We start from the raw sequence: 15,157 nt of genomic DNA, 5'->3' as shown, positions 1-15,157 counted from the left end.
CCACATATCAGAATGGCTTTAGATAAGGAGCAAAGCAGATTGACCTACATATTTTTTTTCCCCCAAATGATGACAAATTCTGAGGGCTAAGAACCTCACGGGAGGTGCTGCATGTCTGATGGATTTTAAAACGAGAGAGAGAAAGCGACGGGGATGGAGACATTAACATATGATTAAATATCAGAACTGTGTCAGATTGTGCTTGTGCATCAGTTCTACTATGTTTACAGCATACTAAGGATTACGTCAAAGCTAAAATTAAATTAAAATAACAAATCAGGGTGACCATGACTCATAGGTTTCAGTGCATGAGTGAAATGGTAATTCTCTCAGTATGGTTATGCAGCGTTTCATGTGTGTGTGTGTGTACATGCTAAGAGAAAATGAAAGCCCTGTGTGTGGATTGGACGCCTCCCAGACTTTCAGTACAGTAAAGTAGACATACAGAGAGAGAGAGTTTCTGGTTCAAAGGAGGCTTTAAATAACATAGCATTTATAGGGAAGGATATAATTTGAGTCTCTTAATTAAGACTGTGATTTTCTGCAATCTGATAGATGACAAAGTGCGTCTACGCATCAAATAACAAAGCCCGATGTTGACATAATATCCAGGCATGGCATAAATTAGCATTTCAAAATAGGAGCGGAAAATAACTGACCACAAATATTTGAGCTTGTAAAAGATGATGATTATCTGTGAAGCAACGACTGCATCGCTATCTTAGGAAGAATTTCCCCACTGGGACGAAAAAGTTGACTGCTGAGTTCACTGTAGTACATGCAACGTCACTGAAGCAGCTTGAACATCATTTAAATCTCGAAATTTCGGTAAATTTAAATACTTCCCCTGTATTTAGAGTAACCAAACACCCAAACTTTTTTTTTTTTTAAATTTTCACTGAACGTAAACCAAAGCACATGTATATTCATTGGTGTTGCTGATTGATCCAGTTCCAAATCTTTGCCTTTTAGTGCCAAAATACAGAATTCTGTGAGCTTTGTGGGAGAACTCCCTCTACCTGCTATTTGGACTTTTGAGTAATCAGCCAGTCCATGAACAGTTGCACTCGAGTTACAGTTGTAGCTCAGTTCGACCATTTATTTAGACTACAGTCAGTGTTAAGAGTATCTGTGCCAGAGTAAAGCGAACCCCAAACACATTATCTAGGTATGAAAAGTACAATTTAAGTCCAACTCATGAATTAACATGTATCTGAGAAGTCCACCTTTCGTCAGACCAAACTCAGAACGTGGCCTTTATCCACAGTTTCCTCTCCGCCACAAAGCTACTGTTGTTTATATGCTGCAGTGGGAAATATAGTTTAGTAGTACCTGCAAAATATTAAACTTCAAAATAAAGTTTTGCTCCTCTCCCCACATGCCTGTGGTAGAGAACCACAACTTTAAAAAAAAAAAATGTTTGGCCCATTATATGGCAATTGAATGGATCGCTGCACTACAGAGAGAAGCGGTTTGTGATGACGTCATCAGGAAGAGAATTCTGAACCAGTTTTACTTTTGTTTTTTGATAGGATCCATCTGCCGCTGTGGAGGACAGTGAAGGACTGCTCTTGACATGCCTGATCGAGTACATCTCGGGTAGACAAGAGGAACTCATCTGTGACTGCGCACCAGGCTTAAAATACACAAGGCATGGACGCCATGTGTCGTGTATAAGAAGGACCTTTTTTTTTTTAAAACCAGCTACACCAACCAATTCTGTTGCATGTGGGCTGCCTGCCAGCTGCATTTGTCCTGGCAGCATATTGGAAAAACCATCCGTGTTCAGTGTGGCAGCCTAAGTTGATTAAACTGGATGTTCTGCTGCAGCAGGTGTGTCACGCCATGTACGTGTTATTTCAGGCTTAAATCTGTACGTATCTCATAATCAATCTGTTCTGATGAAGCAAACGTCTGAATGTTTTTATATTTTCAGGGATGATTTTCATTACTGTGAGTGTGTAATGATAGCTCAGCAGCAGGTACAGGCCAAGAAGAGAACCAGGACCAGATATCTCATGCCACTGCCATGACAAGTTAGGGTTGGCTGACACAGCAGGCGTACCTACTCACAGATGCTGTTGGCCAATGCTGTAATACTTATGTCTTTGGCTTGGAATGTGTTAGCAGCGCCGTCACATTTGTGATCCGTTTTTGTAGCAGTAGATTATACTGGTAGGGGACTGGAGTTTGTTTGTGGTATTTTGGAACCAAAGAACCTTTTTTCATGACATACAGTTTGACTCGTGTAGAGAGCAACATTAACAATGGCTTCCCTCTGTCCCTGGAACCAGCTATAGCCGCTCGACGGTTACTTGCAGGACTTCAGATATCTAAATGTAGATATTTTTGTGGTATGGAGCTCCATGGACCTTCTCACGCATGCACCCACGACAAGCGAAGAAGAGGAAGAAGAAGTCACATGCTCTTTGGCAGGGCAAACACTAATAGCTGAAATCTGTGTCTGGTTTACTTTAATTTTTGTGTTTGTTCTTTTAAATTTTAATGGAAATTCTTGCAATTCAACGAGGACCCGTCAAGTTACATTTCCACACACATCAATTCTTTTTGGTAAAAGCTCAATCTTAAAGTCCAAACTATGTAGGAATCAGTAAAGTTCAACATTAGCTGACTTTAGTGTCGGCCTGATGGTGGGTGGGGTGGCGGCGGCGGCGGGGGGGGGGGGGGGGGTGCGACCCCTGTTGCTGAGTATTAAGGTAGAGTGTGTTTTCCAAGCCCTCAGGGTTTGGATGTTTCTTCTCTACATTCCATCTCAGAGCTCCCTCCCTCCCTCCCATACCATGAGTCATTACTGACTGTAACATTCACTCAGCATCAGCGACTGAATCAGTTAGTGAAGAAACACTACAGGGTCTAGAAATGCACACACAGTGTTAACACTGTCATGCTCCGTGTTCTGGTCAACATGCCAACAGATTCAGTACCATAAGGGTGAAAAACTCTTGTCTTTGTAATCTACAACTTGTTAGACATCAATCAATTTGGATGATTTTTAGAAAAGCACCTTCCTTGCACCAGATATTCAGTAATTCGTTTCACCACTGAACCCCCCCCCCCCCCCCCCCCCCCCAAGGGGCAGCAACCCTTCGTGTCAGATTATCTGCTGCATTAAGTCGCAATGAACGCAGCACATTCACTGTGACCTGGAGCCGAGCGTTCAACAGGTCAGCATACGGTCCGGAGAAGTGTCGTCTTCAACAGTAGCTGCCTGGACTTCCTGTGTAGGTGACTGTTTTTTTAAAGCAGAGAAGAAGCAGAAGTCATTTCCTGAGAACTGAGCAGTCCTGTTCCAGAGCGTATTAAAATGATGTGGTTCCAGAAACTGATCCTGCATTTTTACCCAGTATGGGAAGCATTTCAGTCACTGGAATCAGAATCGGAACAACTACAAGGTATGGGATGTTATTTGACACAAGGTTCAGCACATTTTGGGAACTTTCAGGGGATCATGTACTGCCTGGACTAGGATCTCCATTTATATACCCCCTCAAAATGTCTGCAACTCCTTCAGGGGCATCATCAGACCCTTTAGGCTCTGAAAAATAATGTTTAATAAAAACCTGGTTTTCTTTAACTGCAGTACCATGAATTGAAAAGGAGATTTAAAAGAACAAGAAAAGGAAAAGGAAGAATTCATCCTAAAAAACAACAACACTGTTTTGAGGAGGCAAGTGATGCCAGACATTCTGTTTCTGGGAATGAGAACCTACTCTTTTAAGATTGATTCATCGGAGGATTATTGTAGCAGACGCTGAAATAGAACACCGTTGACGTCAAAAATTCTGACCCACCAGACGAGAAGCAACTAAACAGAATAGAACATGATAAATGAGGAGTCAATACGGAGTTGATAGATTCTACATGAAAGTACCACACAATCTGTGTCACAATAAATCCTTCCCTCCTTTATGTCCTGTCTCTGGGGCCCCCCTGTGGCCTGATGAATTACTCCAGCTCTTTACCCTCACTGCTTACTGACGTGAGCTCAATACTGCACAGCCACCTTTGAAATGACTACCTCTAAACTGCCGTTTCCACCCAGTTAGCCCACGGGCAACGGCCACGCATTAAGCTCACAGCCCTTTTCTTTACGCCTCGGCAGTTTAGGGAGAGTTGAACTTCTTATCCGTACAGCATGTCAAAGTGTGTTCTTGGAGAGCAAAAATGAATGCTTCTGCCTGAAGTGTATAAAAAGCATACGAAGAAGAGAAAAACAACCCGTCCATCCACACTGATGTAAATAAGAGCCTTCTTCATTCTCTTTATGGCTTATTGATTTTTTTGTTCTGTGGCTGGCTGCAGAGACAGGGAGGAGAGAGAGAGATAGAGAGAGAGAGAGAGAGAGAGAGACAGACAGACAGACAGACAGACAGAGAGAAACAGCAGCATCTTCACGAGAACAAAAGCATCCTCACCTCAATGGCATGTCCACAGCATAAAGACCATGACAGATTTGCCCTCACGCACGTAAACCTACAAGCCGGCTGAAACAAGAGCCCCGTGAGACAAACATTACCTTAAGATAATTATATTCTCGTTGCAATTATGATGGATTTTTCTGTTGTTTTCGCCTCTGGTAAAGGGACAAGCTGAAACAATGAACTTATTCACATGTTTTCAATGCAGGGATTGAATTCAGGTTTCCAGCCAGAACATGTAACACTCCCCAAAAAAAGAAAACAGTCAAAGGGTTAATTTCATTTAAGACACACATCTTGTTTCATCTCCTGTATTTGAAGTGCATTTGATGTCCAGAGAGACACGATAACATCGGTTTTCATCTTGTTGTCGGCTTCACATAAACAGCTCCAGGTTCATGAAAGAAGGTCAATCTTGTCTACTGCACCCAGACTCCAGAAATTCTCGCGTTAGCATTCACTTATACGCTTCATAAATGTAATCTGACGTGAACACACAGATAAGTGTCATGTCTGTCCTGCGCTTCTTTTTCTGATTTGCCTTCAAGCTTAAGAATCACGCACCTGTAGGAGAGGATGGCTGCAGGATTCCTTTTTTTTTTTCCTTCATTTCAATGTTAACACCCTCTGATGGGTCATATCTCACGCATGCTTACTTAAAATGTTATTTGAGCTTTTAACGGTGTAAGTCTATAAATTGAGCCTCAAGGACAGCCTCAAATAACGAGCCATCGGTGTGCTTTTTTCTCTTAATTATGTTCCACTCAGCATCACAAACAAAACCGAGCGGAGCTGCAGAGCTTTTTTTTCTTCAGTGTTTCAAACTAATTAACTGTGTTGTGCTACTCATGTATTGGATGAGGTGATGATGTGAGGCCCTGGCAATGTAAGAAAACATCCTAAAAATCATTTATATTAAATCATCACTGCATGCTAATTTGTACACAGACATACAACTGGTATCAACGCTTTCCAAAAGAACTGTTTTTGCAGGAAAAAACTAAACTGTTCAGACATGTCTCGCACGCCGTTGAGGTGCTCAATTGGAAAAAAAATGGACTCGGAACCTTTACATTTGTTCGTTCGTGGACCATAACGCATGTACAAATGATGACACTGTGACGATCGTTCCATTCTGCACAGTTGTTGGGTTGTTACCGATGTATCTCCCAGCGTTTAGCAACTTATCTGTCTAATTGAAGAACATCCATGCACAGGAAACAAGTGCGTGCATGCGTGCGTGCGTGCATGCATGCGTGCGTGCATGCGTGCGTGCATGCGTGCGTGCATGCATGCGTGCGTGCGTGCATGTGCTCCTGGTAGCAAATGAGCAACAGTCGGGATACAATGACATGTGAACTGCAGTGACAGCAAACACCAGGATTCATGTCACAATATGGGACAGGAAGTCTCCCAACTGTACACATCAGTGCTAGTAGGCACACACAGATGAACGCACGCACACAGACACACGCACGGTCGCACAAAAAAACACAAGGCATCAGTCAGCAGAGGAGATCTGCTGAACCAACAGTGAGAGCCGGGGCGGAGAGATAATCATCTGACGGATGGAAAAAAGGACGCAAAATGGAGAAGGCACATGAGGGCAAAACAAGCTTGAAATATGGCTGGTTGGAAATAAATCAGGGTTAAAAAGGCTATAAATGATGGGGGTGGGGGGGTGCAAGGTTGCGTGGATGAAGGACAGAGGTGGAGGGACTAGCCATGCGAGATATGAAGCTTTGCTTTAAGGTTCTGCTCTCTAGACAAAAGATGCAGATTCATTTGCTTCACTTCTCTCCATGATGCTATGGCCCAAATTCTCCTCCGGGAAAAATAATGAGCTCCAATCTTTATGGCTTTATGGTAATAATAGAAGTTAACAGTCCAGTCCCTCAGCTAGAAATGGCATTGACTTGAGGCTAATTGTAATAAATTGCAGCAGAACTAGCTGCGGGCTCTTGTTTCCCGGAAAGCTTTGTCTATTTTTTTTTTTTTTTTTTAAAGATGAGTGTATTCTTATACTGCAACATCTGGCATCTATCTCCCCAATCTCAGACCCGCTTTGTCATTAGGAGATGAAATGTTTCACAAACTGACCGAGAGTGCAAGGTCTCACTAAAAAAAAGAGTTAATCCCATCTTCTACAACTCTGCTGCCGTGTGCTTTCTCTCACAAACGAGCACCCACCCACCCGCAGTGAGTCTTTGTTTCCCTAAGTTAATATATTTAATGTGACTTTGAACCAAGGAACCTATAACTAAAGAAGTAGATCACACGTGTTTTTGATCGTCCTTCAATTTCAGACCTGGGGTCAGGGGTTAGTCTGACCCTCCCTTGATCTGACATCTGCTCCGACCTTTTACCTCAGCACAGATTTGGGTACACACATGTTTCAGTGTCTATCAGTCGACACTGAGCCAGAATCCCCTTTGGGTGCATTTCCCGATGCTCTCGGCCTCCTTGACCACACCTACTGCATCCCCGGAGGTGCTGATGAAAAGACTTCAGAGGCCTAATTCATCTAGGCCAAGGCCTTCTTAAAGCACTGATGAACTCACTCAACGATGCGGAGAAACTCTGGGTGCCAGAGAGGCTGAGAGGAAGGAGAAAGAGTAAAAGGGGGGGGGTGGGTGAAAAATCCTGATCTCTTGAGGTGCAACTGGTCTTTCAATCTTTGCCGCCCCTCTACTCCTCTTTGGAGAGAGTGGAAAAAAGAAGGGGGGGGGGGGGAGTGTGCTTTGGCCAAAAACCCTGGAGTCTGATCCTCATTAGGCAGCACAAAGAACATCAAAGACCAACCCCAAACCTCTATCAGTCAAGAGCACCCACAATCCCCATGATATTAAAACTCCAGTGTCAAGTTCTGATGCAGCACACTCAGGGGCTCGGGTGACTCCGGGCTCGTGGGGGACTTGGGGGTCTCAAAGGTCAATGTACTAACTTCTCCTCACCTCAGTGATTAGTTACTGCTGTATAATCTTTCTACTACACCTTAAAAGAAATTAAAAAAAAAAAAAAACTGTGGGTAGCTAATGCTAACTAGTAGCAATTTTTAACTTTAATTTGAGAGCTCACTTAACTACTTTGTCAACTGTTAGTCATATTAGTTAAAGACCAACTTTGATCTCCAGTTACATTCGTTCCCACTTTGAAGTTTTAGGTCAGGTCTTCATATTCCACATAATCCTTACAAATCTCCCTCCATTTTCATCAAGTTTTAGCACTAATACACAAGGGGGGGACCTCTGTTAGAACTCTGGGTGACTTTGTTCAAATAGGGAGCGTGTGCATATCCAATGAAGTACACACAATTATTTTTGCTATGTCAAACTGTTAATCCCAAAACAGATACCCTCTGGGAAATATTCTAAAACTGTAAACAAACAACAAGTATTTTTATGCTAAAGTAGGTCTTAGTGATGTTGGTCGCTAGGGAGCAGCTGAACAAGCTGTCAACACAACACTTCGGAAAATATTAGAAACTCAGGGTGTAACTCCAGTTGTGTGGGTTAGCTTGGAGTCTCAAGGTCGCTTTTACCCTTCATGCACCCGCCACAGCTCAACCAAGTTGGAGCGTCACTGTACAAACTTACTCCCTCATTTCCCCTGGTGGAAATCAGACCTGGGCCAGTTTGGCGTGCCAGCTTTCTTGAGGCATCTCTCCTTGAAGGGGCTTCAGTGCTGCTGCTACCAGTGAGGAGGCGGTTGATGTCCACCGTCGTTTAATGATCAAGGCTGGTAAGACGAGCCATGGTGGACTACAATCACCGGACAAGGGGGTGTTCGAGTACTGGTTCCGCCATATTTCGTGAGGGTAATAAAATCCTCTAATTGGGGGTGATACGATTATGCATTCACGCAATAAAAATATGGGGCAAGAGTCCGATGACGTCGCATCATTGACATGTCCGGAGGGACCTTAACACGCCCAGCTTTAATTGCATTCTCAAATATCAATCTTTATCCTAAAATGTCTACATGAAAGCTCCTCAGGCACGAAGTGACACGGTGCAACCGTTATCCACCCCTGCTCGACTGTAGCAGAACATCTCTTTTTGACATGTTAAATTCAAACTGAAGGAATTTTTTGGAAGCAAATCAGACGTGTGTGTAGGGGTTGAGGGGTATGTGTGTACTTTGGCTGGCCGCAATGCAATTTGATAACACAAATGTACCACATAGATTTAGTCTGTGTTCTGTGAGTATGTTCCATTTTTACTTATACCTGTTATATAATGCCCTTCTAGGGACGGGCATCGGACATTAGCAGTAGCTAAAAATGTTTGAATGTATGTGTTTTAAGTCTGCTGGACAATTTTTTTTGCTGAATTTGTGATCATTTGTCTCAGGTGCTCATGCAGAGCATCACAAGCATTGTGCTATTGGTAAAAACTAAAAGAGAAGCCTGTCAAAGAACGGTAAATATAAAACGATGCAAGACACTATGTCAGCAAACACTTGTTTACACACATACAAATGGAAATGACCAGAGAGAACATTTACCTATGATATATGTTGATATTTGGGATGGAAACAGCAGTTACAGATAGCAAAACCAAGACAATAAGCTGGAAGAAAACTCTCCATAGACTCACATTAAATCACAGATGGCATTTGTGAGGTGTTCAACAAATATAAAACCAGACTTTCCAAATAAAAGAAATCGCTTCTCACTATCCAGGAGTTAATCTACTGAATCCCAGTGTTCATGTGGAATGTCAAAGGTATTAGCTGAAACAACTGCCTGCAAAATTTGGCCCTTGACCTTTTCTCAAGAAGAAATACAGACGACCACTTGCTTATAGCGATAAGCTGAATATACATTCCACACTGGTGGTCCGACAAAATATACAGCTTGTACGACTCATGATGATTGAGGTGGCGGTTTCTCTCATGCGCGCGCGCGCACACACACACACACACACACACACGGATAAGCAAGCGTTTCATCTGACAGTGCAGGAATCTTAACCCTCCGAAAGGCTTGAAACCTCCTGAGGATCCGCGAGCTCATTTGTGTACCGGAGGGACTCGTGCATGGATACATTCTGTGTATATTAAGTGGTTAAAAGTGATTTGTTACTATGTCGTAAATATAGCAGCAGTTACAACCCAAGGAGCTCCAAAACTTTTTTTTTCTTTTTTAGGCTTGAGCAGCAAAGACTGAAAGACCTCGCTAACCTTGCCAAAGGATCTGATGATTGGTGCTCTTTAGACTCCCTCTCTAAATCTTACATGGCTGACTCCTCTTGATAGCCCAGCCTGCGTCACTGTGGCATGAGTGTGTAACTGAGACGGAATCATCCAAAACTAATAATTTAGAAAAATTAAAAATATCCATTCACTGCATTAGGGGGCGGCATGGCTCGGAGGTAGAGCGGCCATCTGGCAATCGAAGGGTCGCTGGTTCGATCCTCACTTCCCCCGGTGGCCATGTCAAAGTATCCTTGAGCAAGATACTGAGCCCCTAATTGCTCCTGATGGCCCTGCGATGGACTGGTGACCCATTCAGGGTGAACCCCACCTCTCACCCAATGTCAGATGGGATAGACTCCAGCCCCCCCACCCCCACCCCACGACCCTTAGCAGCTAAGCGGTACAGAAAATAGATGGGTGGATCCACTGCATGATTAAAAAAGACGTCTTTTTTCCCAACCCTTTTCCAAAGTTTTACATCTGTTTCCTGAAACGTCGCAACCTTGGAAAAAATGTAAAAAACGGTTTTACTGTACAGTCGACACATTTTTTTTTTCCACATAAGAACTTTTATTTTGCCAGAAAACTGCACAGCAATCTATCACAAAAGACTCTGCATAGAGGGTTTAAATATCTAATTGGTATAATTTCTACAGCAGCAAGCTTTCTGTAGGCCTCTTATTCATTCTTTCAATCAAGAAGCTTAGCGGTACCATAGAAAGTGGCTGGATTTGTATGTGGTAGGAGGATCAATGCTGTAGAAAAGGCTCTTAATTAGAAAAACCCCTTTGTCTTAAGATTTCAGTTTGGATCAAAGGATCAATAGCCATCGACTGATGCCAGCCGACGCTCCAGCTCCAGACTTGCTGGCACGCTGGTATTTCATTGACTTTTCAGAGAGTAAAGTGGATTAGACCAAATTGACCTGCAAAATTCACAGGAAGTGCCAATGAAGTGCATGTGTTCATTTCCTCATTTTTACATGTGGAACGTTGCTGATAAAGTGCTTATTCTGTCACTAGCGTTTCTCTCTTATCATGAAAAACAGAAGTGGACAAGCTAGGATGGATAATTGCTGTATGACTGCAGCTAAAGGTGCATTTCATCAGCATGGAAGCGAAACTAAAGCATACGGGGCCGTCACGGAACTTCTCAGCACTTTACGGACGTGCACTTTCCTCCCACGACCCCTCACTGTGACCACACCCAAATCAGTGGCGTCCCTTCTACTTTAAAAAACAAAAAACAAAAAAACCCCACCCACATGTATCCTCACGTTGAACCTCCCATTTATCACGTTGACAGGAGAGGCTTGTGGTTCTTCTCTGGGAGAGGGTTCTTTTTCCCATCCACAAACTCTGTTATCAAATTAGATAGTGAAGCAAAATGTTTGGGATGTTGAGTGGCGTCAGATGGTTTGTGTTGCGCTAACTAAGCATAAATGAAGTGCAATCAAACACAGGATGTGACTGAGACAACGCGTTCCGTTACTCAAAAGGTGCCTTCTTATGTACACATAAAAAATACTTTGGTGTTTTAGTTTGCACAGTGTTCTAATTAAGACTTGAGAATTCACACACACACACACACACACACACACACACACACACTTGAAAAAAAGCATTCTCTCCCTTCTCTGCAGCTCTTACTCTGACTTAACCATAATAACTTAAACCTCAAACCAAACCGAGTGAGGACCAGCCAGTGTTTCATTTCCCTCACCCCTACAGTTCCTTATTATGTAAAACACACACACAGTCATGATGATGCGCAACTTAAAGTAATACGTCACTTGTTCAATCATTTGTTTATATCAACTGCTTACTGTTAAATGTCTTCAAATAATGACGATTTATTATTTTCGCTCCGTGCAAGACCTTTTTATCTTTTTTTTGGCGAAATGAGAATTTTTAAAAAAAAAAATGCCAGCAACACATTTGCTGCAGTAAGCTAATGGAAACAAGATTAACAACAGAAAACTATTCAAAAAGTCAATTTACTGACTCTCAAATGAATCAAGCAGTATAATCTAGATCCTTCTATTCAGCCATATGTTCAAATACTTTACAAACACTTTGATTGGAGCTAAACGACAACAGCAACACGTTGTAGAGCACAATCAGTGCTTGAACTTATCTTGCACAGTCAGTTGAACTATTCAGAGGTTTTGAAACCATCCAGCAACAGAGACCAAGTAGGATCCAAACTATAACGTCAGAGGTGCAATTTGTAGAGCTGAGTTGGTTTCTGCTGTTACAAGTCTTTATGCTAAGGAGGGTGCCTCCTGACTTAATTACTTTTGAAAAACGGTTCCGAAAAAAAGGCTCCTTTCTTTTGCGTCTTTTTTTTGTCATTTCAGAGGCGTTGATATTTTTTCTAACTCGAAAGCGCGTTGCCGTGTTTCTGAAAGGGAGAAAAAAAAGGGAGTTAAAGCAAGCTTTTACAGCAAACACAATGCTGAGTTCTTTTGTGAGGGTGTGTGAGTGTGTGTGTGTTGGGGGGGCGACCTCTGTGGCAGTGACCCAGATCTTTTGATTGATTTGTAAATTCATTAAAATCACAGTTGGTGAATAAAAGACCCTACGTCGCCTGCAAGAAAAGTCCAATTATTTGGTATGCACACACAGACACACTCACACACTAATATTAAGCATCAGTGCTTAACCTAAGTCATTTAAACCCTCCATTAATTTCACCACAACTATGTGATATTTTCCTTTGAACATGACCTTGTGGCAACATCAAAGCCGAGGCTATTTGACTTTTCACTCATCTGAGTCCAGATCAATTTTGGTTCCTGTTGCTCCTTTAAAAACAAACATTGTCACCGGGGGGCTGCAGCCACATGCATCATTAGTGCTCGGGGGAGAGCACGCAGAGAATGTTATTACGCCCTGCATCCCGACAGCACAGAAACACAGCCAGATTGTCTCTAATCACCAATAAAGAAGCTGCGACATTTCAAGACCACTGCTCAGGGCAGATGAATGACAATGGCGCGACGAGCTCTGGCAGTCTTCGGGATCCATCACTTTAACAGTGTGCATTCCCATCTGTGTATTATCAAGCTTTAGATTCTTCTAGACCCAAGATGACTATAAACAAGATAGAAGTGTTTGTTTACTCCTCTGCTGGTTCCACCAGCAGCAAAAGTGCAGTGGTGGTGGGAATGACAATACTGTGACTTTCTGCTCAGCCGCAGCAGCTAATAAGGAGCTTTAAGGGCCAGCTGCTGAGAGGTCAGTGTGTCACTTGTTGCTGCTGAACAGGTGAAACTTTTTCTTTTTTTTTGGGGGGGGGGGGGGGGTCATGTGCTACAAGAGAAGGGAAAAACTCTTGAAACATCAACACATCCCCCTCAGGAAGGATCAATGAGGAGAAAAGCACCAGTATCCGGCCGCTGGAGCAACAGAGAAGTCAGGAGGATTTATAATTCATTAGGCACACAAAGTCTCATGATCGAAAGCTGTGCACAGATGATCATGATCGGGAATAATCCCAGCCACAACATATCTTCTGTACACATCATACTGTGGTCCTTCAAAAATACAAATTACCTCTAACTGCATTTTTTTCAAAAACAAACAGCCTTTATTTTAACTCCCCTCTCTCACAAATGCTTGATGAAGGAACAAAATGTCAACGTTCAGGCCAAATTAGAAGGAAAGTGCTTTCTTGAGTGTGTGACATAAGAGACAGAAAGTGCCTGGATTGTAAGAGGCAGAAAAAACGTTTGCCGGAATCTGGAGGACAGATGCAAATAATATATATTGAAAAGATTTTTCTGCAAGAATCACTTCTCGGATGTCTGAAAACATATACCCTCTATTACCACCATCACCTAAATGATGTCTCCATCAATTAAAAGGCCTGACATTATAACAGTCACAGGTTGGCCGATTAAGTCATTGGCTCGTAAAAATTATGACCGTATTTGCCGTTTTTATGTTTTGAACTCGTGACTGATTAACCAGCGGGCAACTCGGCTAACAGAAATCTTAGAATTATGTTCAAATGCCATCAGCGTGATGAGGCGCTGACCATCGATGCCACCCGCTTAAATCCAAACGCGGCATCCTACATCATATTTAGTGGATACGTTGTTTTATTTCAAATACACTTAAGTTTGAAGTTCAGAATTTAATTATCATATATCAATCATCAGCTTTGCTCGTCTTTAAATATCGGCATCAGCATCGGCGACCTACCTCAGTCGACCTCTAGTAATATGACATCGATACGGCTCTGGTAAATATGTATTCAAAATACAGGTATGAAAGAATATATTTGCAAACTACACTGAGACAGACTGTGATTCCCTCAAATTTGAATGTCTGCTGAGCGTTCAAGCAAAAGAAAAACATGAAAGAAAGTGAATATCAGCCCAAGGTTACTGGCTTTTATCTGAGAACAGCATCCCTGGTCCCTGCAAGAGCAACAACAGCTTACTGGGTAAGGCCACCGTGTGTACTTCAATCTTTGCACTTTACACTAAGGGGAACTTAAGAGCCCTTAAGGGACAGGCTTTTAATCTACTGTGAAAACAGCTGTTAGGCATCTCAGGGGCCCGGCTCTCTCCAGAGGGATCATCTCAAGTGCCTCTCCAATGTGATCAGCATCTTCAGTGGGACCAAGAACCTACCAGATATGGCGTTTCACCTTTTCACCAAGTTGACAGCAGCCCACTGAATGATGACATGAATGTAAGTGAAGGGTCTATGTATAGAAAACACGTCTCTAGAAATTAAGGTCACGCTCTGGCCCTCACCTTCCCGTCTGTTCGTTTTCTTGGAGAGTTCTAAGCTGCAGAGACGGCATCTGTTTGTGGTTTTGACACTGGCACAGATACCACTCAGCATTCCTAAGCTCGTAAAAAAAAAAAAAAAGAACATTCAGTCTTTATTATTCCAACACACAACATTTCCCATGGTATGATAGCATGAAGCCATGTTTACGGTTTCCCCTGCACATTGATAAGAGCAAAGACAACTACGCGGTCTCCTTACTATCACAGAATAGTGGTTCCTTTACAGTGTTAAGTACTGTTTTCAACTTGCAAGAAGTTGTTTTGTCTGGTTGTTTTTCTGATAAAAGTACGCTAACCGAAGGGGTTTATTTGGAATTTATTGAAGTTTTCCTTTGCAAAGATCTCCAGGTTGTTGTGTTCAGTTTTAGTTACAGACTTTGGTTGTTGTCCATCGGGGAGGATGTTGGTATTGATCAAATTAATGCAGTTATCTCATAAATAGTTCGTGAGGGTGTTGCTACCAGGGTCTCATAACTGTGTGGGTTTGTCTACTTGATCTTTCAAACACAGTGAATGTGACTTTAGTGTTACACTCTGCCAATATCAACTTTCGGGCACCCAATTTATACATTTTTACTCTCATTGCTTTATTTAATTTGCCCTGTATTATGTAGTCTGTCAACTTTTATTTTTATCAATTCAAATTCCTCTTTTTTTTAATATAAACAGTATATTTTCTTCCTGCTAAATAAACACTGCGATCATATTTTGT

General features: G+C 42.4%; 1 protein-coding gene across 1 annotated transcript in view; it reads right to left on the bottom strand.

Moving 5' to 3' along the window:
- Positions 1-15,157, bottom strand: part of kiaa1217 (KIAA1217 ortholog) — a 110,177-nt gene that overhangs the window by 90,498 nt on the left and 4,522 nt on the right. The window lies entirely within an intron of this gene.

This window comes from Aulostomus chinensis, chromosome 21 (assembly GCF_037954235.1).
Source record: "Aulostomus chinensis isolate RoL2024-O1b breed Wild chromosome 21, RoL_Achi_v1.0, whole genome shotgun sequence".
In the NCBI taxonomy this organism is placed as follows: Eukaryota; Metazoa; Chordata; class Actinopteri; order Syngnathiformes; family Aulostomidae; genus Aulostomus; species Aulostomus chinensis.
This window is presented reverse-complemented; position numbering and strand designations above follow the sequence as displayed.